Source organism: Nycticebus coucang, chromosome 18 (genome assembly GCF_027406575.1).
Source record: "Nycticebus coucang isolate mNycCou1 chromosome 18, mNycCou1.pri, whole genome shotgun sequence".
Lineage (NCBI taxonomy): Eukaryota > Metazoa > Chordata > Mammalia > Primates > Lorisidae > Nycticebus > Nycticebus coucang.
In genome coordinates this window covers 18,192,451-18,209,437 of record NC_069797.1, presented here as the reverse complement: position 1 = coordinate 18,209,437, position 16,987 = coordinate 18,192,451, and the positions used below count along the sequence as shown (strand labels likewise).

At 43.7% G+C, this 16,987-nt stretch overlaps 1 pseudogene; it reads right to left on the bottom strand.

Moving 5' to 3' along the window:
• Positions 1-1,503: 1,503 nt before the first annotated feature.
• Positions 1,504-2,589, bottom strand: LOC128570584 (nuclear transcription factor Y subunit gamma-like; annotated as a pseudogene).
• Between the last annotated feature and the right edge of the window lie 14,398 nt (positions 2,590-16,987).

Genomic DNA, 16,987 nt, shown 5'->3' with positions numbered 1-16,987 from the left:
GGACAGGTCCCCTGTGTACACTTCTTTCACCATGTCCCCACATACTCACACTTACTGCCAATCTAGACATCAGATCCACTGCAATTATGGAAGAGGCTCTGGATATGTCCTTCTTTATCCAGATAAACCAGATCCACCTGATAGGAGAAGATAATAAGCTTTTATAGGTTATTATAGGAGAAGAAATGTGAGATTATTTTGGTTTTGTAGACTAATGCAAAGACTGAAGCTGAGTCTATATGAATGTGCCCAAATCAGTCCCAGATTTTAGTTCACACTCAATAATATTGGCTCTTTCATTTATTTATTTATTGATAGATTTTATCAGTGCTAAACAGATGGAAGTTGGATCTGTACATAGATTAATTTGTTTCCTCCAGATCCAGAAAGAGGAAATTCCTAGAGCTGCTGAAGCATTTTGCACATCCTAATTTCCCACTACAGAGAGCCAAGGATCTACTGAGTCTTTCCTCAAGGTGACTTCTTTGCTCTTTCTGAAAAGGCCCAAGCCACACAGGCTCCCACTCTCCTCTTAGATTTCTGTGTGAGGGCTGAGCTGCTCCAGACACTCCCCTCAGCACATGAAAATTTGATGTCTGCAATAAAGCCTGCCTTGCTTAATGCATTCAGCCCTTTGCCCACAGGAGCTAATATCCTTGAGGGAAATGCTGTGATTTCAAATGAAATGTGGGAAGGGGAGGGTGAGGAGGGGAGATGGGACTCTGCCATACAACCCACTACTCCAACCACTTAATAACCTGGCTAAAAGCCACAATCGATACAGAGCCATTGACTGGGCTCCAGCCCCCCACTGTCTTCTCAATCAATCAACAAGATTTAGGAAGCCACCAATTGGGATCTATGTCACTTAAAAAGTGTGGCTTTCTAGACTCATTCTAACAGAGACTGATGAATTCCTCCTGGGCTCTCTCATTAGCTTCATATGGAGAATAGCAGCCTATTGATGGGGGCCCAGCTGTTAGACCTTCCAAATGTATACTCAGGACAGGCAGGCATTTAGCATGTGATCTACTCATTTCTACATTTTTCTCACTAAACATAACTCTTCTGTAGGTTAATAGTACATTTAAAAAAAATAGAATTGTGGTTGGGAGGAGGTCTTCATTGTGTACCAGACTTTTTACATTTATTTTTACATGAGGTATGTTATAATTTGTATAGTTATAAGTATGCCCTCATTTTTCTTTCTTTTTTTTTTCTTCAAGAAAATGCCATAAATATGTTATTTAATGTTTTCATTTCATAGCACTGGACACACAGCTCAGTATACTGAAATACTGATTCATTAGAGAAAAAAGATGGAAAAAGGAAAACAAAAAATATTGCATCTTTCTGCTGGAGAATCTGGGGTGTAGCCAGTGTCCTAGCCTGCAGGAGGCGCTGAGGTCAGCCAGGTCCTCTGGGGAGGGAGGCTGTGCCCATAGCCTGGGGCTGTATGGTAAAAATTGTGTTGGGTGTCCTTGGCCTTGCCAGCTCAGGCCCTCAGTCCCTGGTCACTTGAGGGGCCTGCCTGTCCGAGGGCTGGTTGGCTGACTGGATGAACATGGGCTGGGTGAGGTCCTGGCCCACAGGCATGTGACTTGCTGGATCTAGTAGAGCTGCTGTCCACCTTTGAACTGGCTGAACTGCTGCTGTCCTTGCTGGACCTCTGTCTGTGTAATCTGTTGGCTATTGGTGGCAAGGGTCTGGATCTGTCCCTGCACGACTTGGGTGTCTCATACAGGCTGGGCTAAGCGGATATACTGCAGCTGACCAGTACTGAGCTGTACCTGTTTCTGCAGGATCTCCTGTGTTTGTGATGCTCTGTTGCATGGTCTGTCCACTGCCACTCTGGACTATTGCGCTTGACCCTGCCACTGGGCCTGGACAATCTGCACCTACTGACCTTCTCCGACTTGCATTGTCATGGGTGTGGTCTAGCCCTGATGAGGCTGTGCGATGATGATCTGCCCAGGCTGGATGGGGGTCATGGAGCTGGTGGTCTGCTGGCCTTGCTGTTGCCCCTGGACTTGGGCGGCAGTGGGCTGCTGAGCCAGCGTGAAGTAGTACTGGACAGACTCAACAGGAGTTACAGACTGGCGCACCTCCTCCTGACACTGGTGGTTTCAGTTCATCTCTTGGAACAATATCCATGAGAAAGTCAAACTGATCAAATTTTGTAATTGCCATGGCGTTATCATTCCTCTGTAGGGTCCGGTGCTTGTTATTCTCCGTATGAATCCAGGCTCGAAGAGTCAACTCAGTGATAGAAATATGGGCTGCCTTGGCAAACAGCACAGGGGCTTCTGCACTGATCATTTTCACATCTTCATCCAGTTTCATAATCTTCTTAATGCGAGCCAGCGGGAGTTCTTGTGCTCCGAAATCTTTCACTGTTAAATTCCGCATTTCTTCCATGACATGAGGCCAGAAGGACGGCAGGCTCTGCTGGGCATCACTGCTGCTAGTACCACCAAATCCTCCTGTGGACATTTTGATAAACGCTTCTGCTGAAGAGTCCAGGGAAGAGCAGGAGCTGCCCCTGCGGAGTCAGGCAATGCAGAGGCCTGGGCACGGCAGGGGATGGGGGAAGGTGCATCACGGAGAACCGAGCGCAGGAGAAGCCGGGGCACAAACAAGACCGGCGCCACACGGTTTGCACTGTCTCCGCTCTCCTCTTCCTCCTCCCCTGGCGCCTGATTCTCTGTATGGTGTAATGCCAAAAAAACAAGTTTTTAAAAGGAAACTTCTACATTTATAGCATGTTCTTCCTTTGAGTGTTAAGTATGATCTCCAATGGTCAGAAACAATATAATGACTCAGTTAAGTATGATACAACTATTATAAGTGGTACTTACATTTAAGTACAAAAACTCAGAAGTCTTTTTTTTCCCTCATAGCTATATCAGTTCTATATGCCATATTTATTTATTTATTTATTTTTATTTTTTTACTAAGGGAAAGCAGATTTTTAAAAAATTTTTTTTAAATTTCAGTTTGCTTGTTCATTCTTCTTCGTTTGAAGTATTTGTTTTTTGTTCATTTTCTTTCTTCTTTTTTTCCTTTTTTTAATTGTTAAACCATAGCTGTGTACATTAGTGCAATCGCCTGTACCCATTCTAAGATGCACCACAGGTGTGCCCTCACCCATTACCCTCCCTCCACCAAAACCACCCCCCTCCCTTCCCCTTCCTTGGCCCTTTCCCTGTAGTCTTGTGCTATAGTTGGGTTACAGTCTTCATGTGAAAGCTAAAATTTAGCTTCATAGTAGGGCTGAGTACATTGGATACTTTTTCTTCCATTCCTGAGATACTTTGCTAAGAAGAATATGTTCCAGCTCCATCCATGTATAAGAAGAATATGTTCCAGCTCCATCCATGTAAACATGAAAGAGGTAAAGTCTCCATCTTTCTTTAAGGCCGCATAGTATTCCATGGTATACATGTACCACAATTTGCTAGTCCATTCGTGGGTTGATGAGCACTTGGGCTTCTTCCATGACTTAGCAATTATGAATTGGGCTGCAATAAACATTCTGGTACAGATGTCTTTGTTATATTGTGACTTTTGCTCTTCTGGGTATAAACCTAGTAGGGGAATTATAGGATCGAATGGCAGGTCTATTTTTAGATCTCTAAGTGTTCTCCAAACATCCTTCCAGAAGGAATGTATTAGTGGGCATTCCCACCAGCAGTGTAGAAGTGTGCCCTTTCCTCCACATCCACGCCAACATTTCTGGTTTGGGGATTTTGTTATGTGGGCTACTCTTACTGGGGTTAGGTGATATCTCAGAGTAGTTTTGATTTGCATTTCTCTGATGATTAAGGATGATGAGCTTTTTTTCATGTGTTTGTAGATTTTGCATCCGTCTTCTTTAGAGAAGTTTCTCTTTAAGTCCCTTGCCCACCCTGAAATGGGGTCATGTGTTCTTTTCTTGCTAATAAATTTGAGTTCTCTGTGGATTCTGGTTATTAGACCTTTATCGGAGGTATAACCTGCAAATATTTTCTCCCATTCTGAGGGCTGTCTGCTTGCTTTACTCACTATGTTCTTGGCTGTGCAGAAGCTTTTTAGTTCGATCAGGTCCCAGTAGTGTATTTTTGATACTGCTTCAATTGCCTGGGGAGTCCTCCTCATAGAATATTCACCCAGGCCGATTCCTTCAAGAGTTTTCCCTGCACTTTCTTCAAGTATTTTTATAGTTTCATGTCTTAAGTTTAAATCTTTTATCCAGTGAGAGTCTATCTTAGTTAATGGTGAAAGGTGTGGGTCCAGTTTCAATCTTCTACAGGTTGCCAGCCAGTTTACCCAGCACCATTTGTTAAATAGGGAATCTTTTCCCCACTGAATGTTTTTAATTGGCTTGTCAAAGATCAAATAATAGTAAGTAGCTGGATCCATCTCTTGGTTCTCTATTCTGTTCCAGACATCTACTTCTCTGCTTTTGTGCCAGTACCATGCTGTTTTGATAACTATCGATTTATAGTACAGTCTCAGTATGGTAGCGTGATTCCTCCTGCTTTGTTTTTATTGCTCAGTAATGTTTGGCTATTTGAGGTTTTTTCTGATTCCATATAAAATGAAGTATTATTTTTTCAAGATCTTTAAAGTATGACAGTGGAGCTTTAATAGGAATTGCATTAAAGTTATATATTGCTTTGGGCAGTATGGACATTTTAACAATGTTGATTCTTCCCAGCCATGAGCATGGTATGTTTTTCCATCTGTTAACATCTTCAGCTATTTCTTTTCTTAGAGTTTCATAGTTCTCTTTGTAGGGATCTTTTATGTCCTTTGTTAGGTATATTGCAAATATTTCATCTTCTTTGGCACTACTGTGAAAGGAATAGAGTCCTTGACTGTTTGTTTGGCTTGCTTATTGTTGGTATATATAAAGGCTACAGATTTATGGGTGTTGATTTTGTAGCCTGAGACATTGCTATATTCCTTGATCACTTCTAAAAGTTTTGTAGTAGAATCCCTAGTGTTTTCCAGATATACGATCATATCATCTGCAAAGAGTGAAAGTTTGATCTCTTCTGACCCTATGTGGATACCCTTGATCACCTTTTCTTCCCTAATTGCAATGGCTAAAACTTCCATTACAATGTTAAAGAGCAATGGAGGCAATGGGCAACCTTGCCTGGTTCCTGATCTAAGTGGAAATGATTTCAATTTAACTCCACTCAATAAGATATTGGCTGTGGCTTTGCTGTAGATGGCCTCTATTAGTTTAAGAAATGTCCCTTCTATACCAATTTTCTTAAATGCTCTGATCATGAAGGGATGCTGGATATTATCAAAAGCTTTTTCTGCATCAATTGAAAGAATCATATGGTCTTTATTTTTAAGTTTGTTTATGTGTTGAATTACATTTATAGATTTACGTATATTGAATCAGCCTTGAGACCCTGGGATAAATCCGACTTGGTCATGGTGTATAATTTTTTTGATGTGTTGTTGGATTCTGTTTGTTAGGATCTTATTGAGTATTTTAGCATCTATATTCATTAGTGATATTGGTCTATAATTTTCTTTTCTTGTTGGGTCTTTCCCTGGTTTGGGGATAAAGGTGATGTTTGCTTCGTAGAATGTGCTGGGTAATATTCCTTCTTTTTCTATATTTTGGGTGAGGTTTGGTAGTATAGGTACTAGTTCTTCTTTAAATGTTTGGTAGAATTCTGATGTAAAGCCCTCTGGTCCTGGGCTTTTCTTTTTAGGGAGATTTTGTATAGTTGATGCTATTTCAGAACTTGTTCAACAGTTCCACTTCGTTCTGGCTAAGTCTTGGTAGGTGGCGTGCTTCTAGGTATTGGTTGATTTCTTTCAGATTTTCATATTTGTGAGAGTAGAGTTTCTTGTAGTATTCGTTAAGGATTTTTTGAATTTCTGAGGAGTCTGTTGTTATTTCATCATTACCATTTCTGATTGATTAAATTAGAGATTTTACTCTTTTTTTCCTGGTTAGGTTGGCCAAAGGTTTATCTATTTTATTGATCTTTTCAAAAAACCAGCTTTTGGATGTATTGATCTGTTGTTTAATTCTTTCTTTTTCAATTTCATTTAATTCTGCTCTGATTTTGGTTATTTCTTTTCTTCTGCTGCGTTTGGGGTTGAAGTGTTCTTCTTTCTCCAGTTGCTTGAGATGTTCCATTAAGTTATTGACTTCCTCTCTTTCCGTTTTCTTGAGGAAGGCTTGCAGTGCTATAAATTTCCCTCTTAGGACTGCCTTTGCAGTATCCCAGAGGTTCTGGTAATTTGTGTCTTGATTGTTGTTTTGTTCCAAAAATATGGTAATTTCCTTCTTAATCTCGTCTATAACCCATCTATCCTTCAGCATAAGGTTTTTTAGCTTCCATGTTTTTGTATGGGTATGCAGGTTCCTGTTGTTATTTAGTTCAACTTTTATTCCATGATGGTCTGAGAAGATGCAAGGAATAATTTCTATTTTTTAAAATTTGCCGAGGTTAGATTCGTGGCCTAGGATGTGGTCGATTTTGGAATATGTTTCGTGGGCTGATGAGAAGATTGTGTATTCAGTTTTTTTGGGATGAAATGTTCTGTAGATGTCTGTTAAGTCCAGAGTTGAATGGTTGAGTTTAAATCTAAAATTTCTTTGCTTAGCTTCTTTTTAGAGGATCTATCCAGGACTGCTAAAGGGGTGTTAAAATCTCCAACTACTGTGGAAGTGGAGGCAATCGAGTTGCTCATGTCTGTTAGTTTCTCTTATAAATTGAGGTGCGTTGTGGTTGGGTGCATAAATATTAATAATTGAGATCTTATCATATTGAGTATTACCTTTAACAAATATGAAGTGTCCATCCTTATCCTTAGTTATTTTGGTTGGTTTAAAGCCTGTTGCATCTGCGAACAGGATTGCAACGCCTGCTTTTTTCTGCTTTCCATTTGCCTGGAATATAGATAACCATCCCTTCACCTTGAGTCTATATCTGTCTTTTAATGTAAGATGCGATTCTTGGATGCAGCAGATATCTGGCTTAAGTTTTTGTATCCAGTCAGCCAACCTGTGCCTCTTTAGAGGACAATTTAAACCATTCACATTAATTGAGACTATTGATAAGCCTTTTGAGAGACCGGTGGACACTTTTAATCCTTTTGCGACTGTGGAAGTTGGAATTTGATCAAAAATTTTTTGGGTGGGTTTACTTTTGTAGTGGAGAATTGCGCTGGTCTTTATGGAGGATAGGTCTAAGAATGTCCTGGAGAGCTGGTTTAGTTGTGGCAAATTTCTTCAACATGTGAATGTCGTTGAAGTATTTAATTTCTCCGTCATAAATGAAGCTCAGTTTAGCTGGGTACAGGATCCTGGGTTGAAAGTTATTTTGTTTTAGGAGATTAAAAGTCGATGACTATCCTCTTCTAGCTTGAAAGGTTTCAGCAGAGAGATCTGCAGTTATTCTGATATTCTTCCCCTTGTAGGTAATGGTTTTCTTTCATCTGGCAGCTTTCAGAATATTCTCCTTCATATTAACTTTAGTGAAATTGATTATGATGTGTCTGGGGGATGTCTTACTTGGGTTGAGTCGTGCTGGAGTTCTGAAACTGTCTGCTATCTGAATTTCGGAATCTCTTGGCATGTCTGGAAAGTTCTCCTTCATAATCTCATGGAGAAGAGACTTCGTACCTTATGAAGCCACTTTGTCACTTTCAGGGATCCCTATAAGACGAATATTGGTTTTCTTCAAATTATCCAAGAGCTCTCTGAGAGAGTGGTCTGCTTTTGTTCTCCATTTCTCTTCTTCTTTGAGGGTTTGGGATCATTCAAAAGCTTTGTCTTCAATGTCAGAAATCCTTTCTTCTGCTTGCTCCATTCTGTTACTGAGGGATTCTACTGTTTTTCTCAGATCTTTGAGGGATGCAACTTCTTGTCTCAATGTGTCGAAATCTTTGGTCATTTGGTCTTTGAATCCGTTAATTCATGAGATAACTTTTGGAATTCTAATTCCATCTTATTTGCTATCCAGATTCTGAATTCAATTTCTGACATCTCAGCTATTTGTTTGTGCATGGGGTGCTGTTTCTGCCCCATTGATCCTTGGGGGAGTTGATCTACTCTGATTATTCATATTGCCAGGGTTTTTCTGTTGATTTCACCTCATGATTGTTTTTCACCGTTGCCTCTGGCTGTCCTCAGAGTTGGGGAGGTGTCTCTCCAAGATTAGACCCCAGCGGGATCACTGTATTGTTGCTGGATCTTTGTAGGGAGTGACCCTGTGTAGTTCCTCTGGGGCTGCTCTAGCTAGGGAGTTCTGGTTGTGGAAGCAGCTCCGGTTTGTGACACACCCGGATTCAGCAACAGGGCTGGTGGTGGTGCGCACGGTTCTGGGAGTGCCAGGCGCCCAGTGACTTTGGCACAGAGAGCCCAAGGCTCCAGCAGTCTCTGGCCAGGAGAAGAGCTCTGCGCAGAGGCAGGGAGGGCTCCAAAGGACACGCAGCTATCAGAGTCCCTGTCCAGATGAACGGGCTAGTGTGGAAGCTGGGAGGACATAGGAGGCAGGACACAGGGTTGCGTGGCTCCCGCAGTTCCTGGTCAGGGAATGCGGAGTCCTGGTGCATGCGGGTCACCAGTCAGGGGTTGTTGCACAGCTCTTATGGAGGTCTGGGCGGCGCCAATCCCAGGAGTTTGAGGTTGCTATGAGCTGTGACGTCACGGCACTCTACCCAGGGCAACAGCCCAAGGCTCCAGTGTGCCAAAACTGTCTCACTCTGCCCCTAAGGATTAAGGCTGTAAGGCAGCTCAGTCCCCACCTTTAGGCTGCTCAGTCAGTAGGTTACTTTGACCCCCCAATCCTTGCTCTGAGACCCTGAGGGCAGAGCTTGCTGAGGCAGTTCTTTCACAATGGCTTCCTGCGCCCAGCTCAGTGGCTCAGTCTGGGGCCCCAGACAATGCCCATTCTCCACACTCCTGCTCAAGCTCTCCCCAAGGCAGTTCAACTGAGTGCCAAGTCCAAGAACACCGAAACAGTTCACAGGTCAGGCCTTTCCGGTTTGCAGTCTCACTGCTGCTTGTACTTACGGTTTCCGGCTTGATTAGGTCGATCAAACATATGCAACCACTCGCCTGTTTTCCACTGTTTTTGTCCTCCTCTTGGGGTCCAGAAGTCCCTTGCTGGCTCCCTGTATCCTCAAAGGGATGATTATAGGCAGATCGCACCAGCCAGAGATGCCTGGAGTCTTGTCTCCCCAGACTCGCTGTTCCCAGTTGCAGGGAAGCTGTTACTCGGTTGCCATCTTTAATCCCAGAAAAGTCTTGAGTTGGAGATTTCCAGCGGAGGTCTTGGAGATCCCAAGGCTGCAGCTCTTTGGCTCCTGGCTGGTTGCCTCTGCCCTCATTTTTCATATGAGGAAATAGTGGTAGGGATTGCCCTTTCCCTCAATAGAAGTCAAGAGTGAGACCACACAGTGGGCCTAGAGATCTCACATCCCCCAAGAAACCTATGCACCCTTGGCAAAGCTCAGGAAGGAGCCTACAGTCTCTGGACTAAGACTTGGCTTCTCCAAACCTCCTTCCTCACCTCCAAAGACAGAGTCCAGGCCCAGACATCCACTCCATTCTGCACATCAGCACTTTCGTCCTCACACTGCTAATTGTCTTGAGTTCTTCACAAGGATTCTCACTTGCTCTTTTATCTCTCTTCCTTGCCCCCATACAAAGCCCCAGATTCCCAGGTTATCATGTCTCAGCCCAGTAATTCCCCAAAGGAGCTCCACACCCATCATTGATGTCCTACCTCTCCCCAGTTCATGGAAACCATCTACCATGACCACCAGCATCCCTGGTCCATCATTAACCAAATCCTTTATGTCTTTAGCCTCCTCTGCATGGCCCCCTTTTCTTCTCACTCTAGTAGGAACATGGCTTTCATGGACAGTTTGCTCTGCAATGCCCTAAGTCAGTGATTTTCTACTGGTGTGCCATGAGAGGCTCTTAGGTATACTGTGACAATTTTTAAAGGTCATTAATTAAATTACTTTCAAAAGATGTTCAAAGCACAGTAAGTATATTCTCTTTTTACTCTTTTTAATCAACATCATTGAATCGTGTCTTGGAAGTTTAACTATAGGTTCATGTGTGCCATGAGATAAAAAAGATTGAAAAAACTGCCCTAAATGTTGCTAGCTTCTCTGCCACCCACTCCCTCATTCCTCTGAGACTCCTTCCAGACCGGGCTTCTCCTGACCTTCATCACAACCCCACTTCACTCTCACAGGAAGCTGACTCGGAGCCTCCCCTTCCATGCTGCTTTCCTTGACCAAGCCCTCAGGTCTCACTGGTATTTCTCAAGAGTTTCATATCCTGGAAAGCTATCTCACTCTCTTCCACTCCATTCCCATCTTCATACTTGGCAATTTACACATATCCTTGGGTAATTTTCTCCATTCTTCAATTCCTCTTCTCTTTTGAGCTTACATTCCACCTTACCTTGGCCATTCATTCCCAATGCCTTATCACAGAACTCATCACGACCTGTGATTGCAACTTTCCATAATCTCTGTTTCATGTAACTCTTTCTGACCGCCACTTCCTATATCTTTCTACTCTTAGTATCCAACTCTAAAAATCCTTCAACCTCACAGGGATGGTCATTCCACTGATTCAATCCTTTCTTTGCCCATGTCATTATGATGTTATTGCTTCTTTCCTCATCCAGATTAAATTCCACAGTTGACTATTATTCTCACTTCCTCGCAGGTGTCCTTGGCTGTGTGCACATCACACTTTGTTGTACTCTCCCCACTCCATGCCTGCACCCATGTAGCTTCATATGGCTGGGGAAAAGTGGAAAAAAAAAAAACCCACCTAAGGTGATTCTCTTTTGTTTTGACCCATGACTGCATGCAAATGTAATGCCATGAGCAGTAATGTTTCCCCAATTCATCCACTCTCCTGTCTCAGGTGACCATTTAATATCTTATTCTTTTACCTCAAAATCTCTAGAACTTTCTCACTCACCCACACTCACAGCTGTGGACCTTGCTTGCTATATCACTGGGAAATGAAGCAGTCTTAAGAGGGTTTCCCCAAACTCCCACCACCAAATCCATCTACCTACCAGCATCTGCACCATATGCTCTGCCTTCTGGCTCGTTTCTGTAGCTCAACTGTCTGTGCTCTGGTAACAAGGCACTGCCAACCTTGCACATTCACTCTGTCCCTTCTCCCCTCCTCTGTGACAGCACATCAGTGATTCTCCCCACCGTCATCTGTAGTGTCAGTTCTCCCCTTTCAAGTACCCTCGACCTGGTACTTGTTCCATCCTTCTGGTTGGCCCCTTTTCCCCACTAGCTAGCACCTACTGTCTCTGCTCCCCTGTGGACTTAGTGACAGCCTCAACAAGAAGATCATTTTCAGTGGAATGACCGGGGAAAATGCCTGTCAGAGCTGGTTTAAGAGAGAAGGGGAGAAGAGGAATTGGAAGCTGTGAGCATAGACAATTCTTCCAAAGAGTTTTCTTTGAAGGGGAACTGCAGAATGCTCTTATGCCAGCAGTTTATTTATTTTAAATTTAGTGAGTTAAAGTCCCAGGAAAAGAACTTGGGAAAAACAGTTGTACATTTCTCTGATGCTCATTAGAAGCCAGGAATTTTCACAGGACTGGGAAGTGGATGGATGTAGAGAGATATGAAAGTTTGTCCTTTCTCTCAAAGAGTTAGAGCCAATTGGGAAAGACAGAGGTCAACAGGATGGAAAGGGCAGGTTGGGGACTTAACTGCATGCTGACAAGATGGGACACTGTAGGATCTCAATCTGAAGATACAACTTTGCCATCTGATAGGCCCTCCCCATTTCCTTTTTAACCAGAGCTAAATGGAATCTTCCCGGGCAGACTAGTGTGGGGCTCACCTTGTACTTGGCGCTGTGTTGAGATAGAGCAGGCTTTGTCACCCAGCCAGGTGGTTTGGGATGGGCTGTGCTCATCTCTTGGTGCTCTTGTGGGAGACCAACCAACCATGTCTGCCTTCTCTTCTCATTTCATCTATTGTATTGATGGAATATTCTTTTCCCCTCCAAGGGATGAAACCAGCTCTCTATCCCCATGAGCTACTCTGCTCCTGCCATAGCAGGGATACCCAAGGATATGTCCTGATTTTAATTTCCCCCTTTCCAATCTCTCTCGAGGAAATATATTGGAACATAATTGACCAATGTTAGGGTGACTCCAAAGATAACTTTGATTCAGTTTTAAAAGTAAATTACTTGCAAATATCGATCTTTTAATCATCATTAGTAACTTATTACTAGCATTGTGCAATTGCAGTTAACATTTGCAAGCTAAACTGCAAGCATGGTCCCTCAAAAAGGGGAAGGGCCAGGGTGGGGACTATGGTAAATTCGAGAACACATGTCTGCCTGCAGGGAGCAGAAGGCCACTGTCCCCAATCCAATTGCCTAGGCATGACCCACCTTCTGAGTTTTCAAGAGAAGCTGGAAATCTAGATGTTAAGTGAAACTTGCTGTTTTTATTTTTATTTATTTATTTATTTATTTATTTTATTTTGGGGATTCATTGAGGGTACAATAAGCCAGGTCACACTGATTGAAACTTGCTGTTTTTAAAAATTGAAGACTAATTAAAAATCTTCCAAAATGCTGTGCTTAAGAAACCAAAGATCCCTAAAAGTGTAATTTGACCCTGACAGTTCTGCTTTCTGGCTTCTGGGTCTGTGCACTCCTGGGGGGATGAGGAGGGGTTCCTCTCTGTCCTTCCTGCTCTGCATCTACCTGAGATCTCACCAGCCTGCAGGTCAGTATTTCAGCACAAGGCCCTTACCTTAAGTTTCCTCCCTGCTAAATGGGGTGCCTAGGAGACAATGGGCTTCTGTATTGCCAGGAGGTGGAGAGAGGAGAAGAAAAAGCAAGGTTGGTGCTTTTCACAATTAGCATCCCAAGGGGTCACTTGCCTAGTGAAGAGTGTAGCAGAAGATTCACTGTGACATTTCCAGAGCAATGAGAAGTGAACTCGTGAGAAGCTTGCTCAGCTGATTCTGTGAGCTTTGGGATGTATTGTGTTGTTACAGGGGTGCAGGCTCCTGGTGACAGCAGGCTTCTGGTGGCAGGAAGGTCAGCATGATGGGCTTTGCAGGTGCGGGGATGCTAGCTAGCTAGGCCTCAGGCTAGGTGTTGCTGTAGAGCCAGTGGGCCTTCGAAAGGTTGAGGGTTGAGGGTTTTCTTAAGGTTACATAGTATTAAACTTTTTCTATCCTTTGGAGCCTCCCTCTGTTTCCAGCTGCTTTCAGCAACCCCAGCACCTCTCCTTTGCCCCAGCATGGCACCATCTGTACTGGGTGCCCTGTCCAGGCTCCCATGCCCTGCTTCTCTCAGGAGCATCAGTGTCCAGAGACACCTGGGAAAGTACTACTCTCCTACACAACTAAGGCAGGTTTGGATGTGAATACCTGTCCCCTACCACTCTGCCAGCTACTGATGGGCATGTCTGCAGACTCTTTCACGCATCAGGAACCAGGGGGAGGTTGACTCAGACATAAAGAACAGGTGACCATAGGACATCTTCACAGCAGTGCCACCGATTAGAGCCCAGATCTCTTTTCTTCTTTAGCCTTCATGCCTTGAGCAAGTTCAGCCCCTACCACAACTTCAAAAATCTTTGCTCTCTGATGACTCTACTTGGACCCTCGAGCTTGTGTTCTGACTTCAAAGGACTCATCCGTCTGATGGGTTTAGGGGTGGACATGAGAAGTTCACAGGAATTCTCTCTTTACTTTTTCTAGGAGTCTAATTTTGTGGATCAAGGAAAACTGCTTGAGAATTTTCTGAAGATCAAGTCTTAGGTAGTCCACACATTTTCTCCCTCCATTCCTTCCTCCCTACCTCCCTTCTTTATATCTCTTACCTAGAGTCTCAGAGGAGGCATATTTGGCTGGTGGGACCAGCAAGGGTTTTAGATGTCTGAGTCAAAATAAATCCGAGTCAAAAACCTTCACTCTTCACTCTTCAATTGACCAACTGTGTGATGTGGACTAGATATCTTATTTTTCTTGTCATAGAATGAGGATGACAATATCTAACTTTTGAGTTTTTTTCTTAAGGTTACATAGGATTAAACTTCATCAAATGGTCTAGTACAGTAACTAACTCAAGTTGAGATACCAGGAAGGAGCATTTGTTCTCCAAACTGCTTTTCCCTTTTAAGGAAAGAGAGAACAGTATGGTATTGATGACTCTGCTGAGAAGCTGAACCTCCACGAGGTCAGGGAATATTCTTGGTGAAATCACTGGGCCCCGCACAGTGAATGGAACACAGTAGGGCTTCCAAAATTTTTGTTGAATAAACAGAGGAAAGGAAGAAGGAGGGAAGGGGGGGAGGAAAGGCAAGTTGGATGGAAGGAGTGAGGGAAAAAGAGAGAATGTTTGGAGACCTGACCCTGTGTGTGTCGCCCCGTGGGAGGTGTGCTGAAGTCTATCTCATTTTGCGAGCAGAGGGGGGGATGTTGCATACAAAGTCAGGCTTTTTTCTTACACTATGAACAATTCAGAGAAATGGGGAGGAGAAGCCTGTGTTAAATTAAATTATTATTATTGTTATTTTTATTTTTACCACCAGTCTATCAGGCAGTTTCTTCCTTGTTAAAATCCAAAGCTTTTGCTCCCATCTGGAAGGAAACAGTTTTAGTAATGTGATAGTTTCAATACTGAGCCAGAAAAGTCATTTAGGAACAGAAAATGAAACATTTCTTTAAGCATGGCCGTATGATTTACAGCCCAGAATGATCATATGAAGGGTTTAGTTAATACTATGCCTGCTTTCAAGCAAGGAGAAAATGGCTGAACTGCTGGGTGCCAGTCCCACTGAACGCCAGCCAGTGGGTGCTGTAAAGTTGATACTCTCTGATTTTTGGATTGGATGTGGATGGTGGTTCTGAGAGGCACCACAGGTCTCCAAAGTTGGTGTCACTGGGGTTGAGTGAATAGAGCATGTGGGGGCTTCCCTGGCTACTGAACTCAAAGCACAGTGCAGGGCGTGCTCTCTCCTCTGCATCTCATGAGCGTTCTGACTTCCCCCAGAAGCAACAACCGCATGATTTATTAGCAAGTCTATTACATCCTCTGCATCTAGATAGGGGACCATAAGTTCATCCTAGGAAGGAGGGTATTAAGTTCCTTGCCTCTTGTGGAAACCCCTCAGCAATTTGCTTCTTCTGTTTACCCTGTGAACCTTTTGGGAGGCCTTTCCCATGGCCCCAAGGTGGCCTCCATGTACCGTGCAGTGAACATAATGGCTGCTGTGGAAGGGACCTATTTTTCCTTTTTCTCCTAGGAAGAAAATGGCCTTTGTTCTTTCCAATACCATTGCTAATTCTCTAGGAAGGAAGAGTTGATTTATCCAACTTCTAACACTGGAAAAAGAAACCTCGCCTGTAGCTCAGCCCTCTCTTGCCAGTCTTTTGCATGCTGGCTATGCACAAGCTCATTCCTACTTCCTCCATGTAGTGAAAACCCTGCCCTTCTTCCCTCTCTGGTGTATGTGGGATGTTACATCCCAACCAAGTTCATTACCTGTGGCTCAGGAGGAAGCCAGTACACTGAGAGGGTAGAGGTTACAGCAAAGAAAGAGTCTAATACCACAGGTCCTGTGTAGGGAGACAGGAGCAACTTCTCAAATCCATCTCTTTGAGTATTTGAGAGAAAGGGCTTTTAAAGATAGGCTGGTGGGCAAAAGGGTTAGGGAATTGGGTCTGACGATTGGCAAGGGATGAACTCACAGGGGTGGGAAGCAGAGATTATCTTCTGAGTTGGGAGATTTCCTGGGTGGGGGATTCTCAAGGCTGTTGAGAATCAAGGGGGGGGATTCTCAAGGTGTTGGATCCCTCCCACACCTATCCATGGGACAGGACTGAATGGGTTCCCCCAGAATGCACAGCCTAAAAAACACAGGGTGGCCATAAAGTACTTCAAAGACCAGTGTTAGGCTTTATAATAGCAATGTTACCTAGAAAAGCACAAATCTTGGGCTTTACCTTGGCAGTGTTATCTCCCGAGATAGTGGGGGAGTCACAGACCTGGATCTTTTGGGGGAGGATGGTAACACTGGGCAGTAACCAGTTACACCAGTAAGGAAATCAGGGAACAAATGGCTGGTTAGCTTCTGACGGTCTCTATACTTTTGTAAAACCAAACTTTGATTACTATTTAAACCTTATGGTTCTACATTATTTCAATATAGATGGTTTCAGGGAGATAATGTTAAACTGGGAGGTCAGTACCATTGAGAGGTAATTATAGGGAGCAAGGACCTATGACTTCTCACTGATAATGTTGTGGTTCCCACCTGATTTTTGCCTCAGTTGATTCTGACCTTGAAGGAAAGAGTGGCATGATCATGGGCACCTTTAAATTCTAGCATCCGTCTTAAAGGAGCTCATGATCTCCTTGGGCAGACAGACCAGTAAAGAAGCAATCGGAGATGCGGGTGGTAAGTAGAAAGTGCTGCGGCCGGAGGGATGAACAGAGTCAGTCAACATGGATGGAGGGAAACCCAGGCAGTCAGCATGGCCAGGGTGTGTGGCGGGCAGTGAGGAGGAGGTGGAAACACTGCCCCAGAGACAAGCAGAGACAGGGATTTGTGGAAGAGTTTGGATTTTACCCCAAGGACTATGGAAGGCCCTGAAGGGTTTTAAGGAAGGGAAAGAATGAATAAATCAAGCAGATTTGGAAAGCTACTCTGACTCTGGGTACAGAGAAGAGCTCGGAAAGAAGCAGGTTGGGAAAGTGGAAATGTTTTAGGAGACAACTGAAATCATTCCAGCCAAGATGATGGTAGCCTGAACCAGGGCATTGGCACAGGTAAAGTGGTTGAATTTGAGTAGAGAGATCAAGAGCACTTGGAGAGAAATGAACTTGGAGTCCTCGATGACTGCCAGGTTTCTGGCTTGGCTTTTGGGTGGGTGATGCACCTTTCATGAAAGCAGGGCACTTGGCAAGGAGAAATGAGTTTTGAGTTCTGCT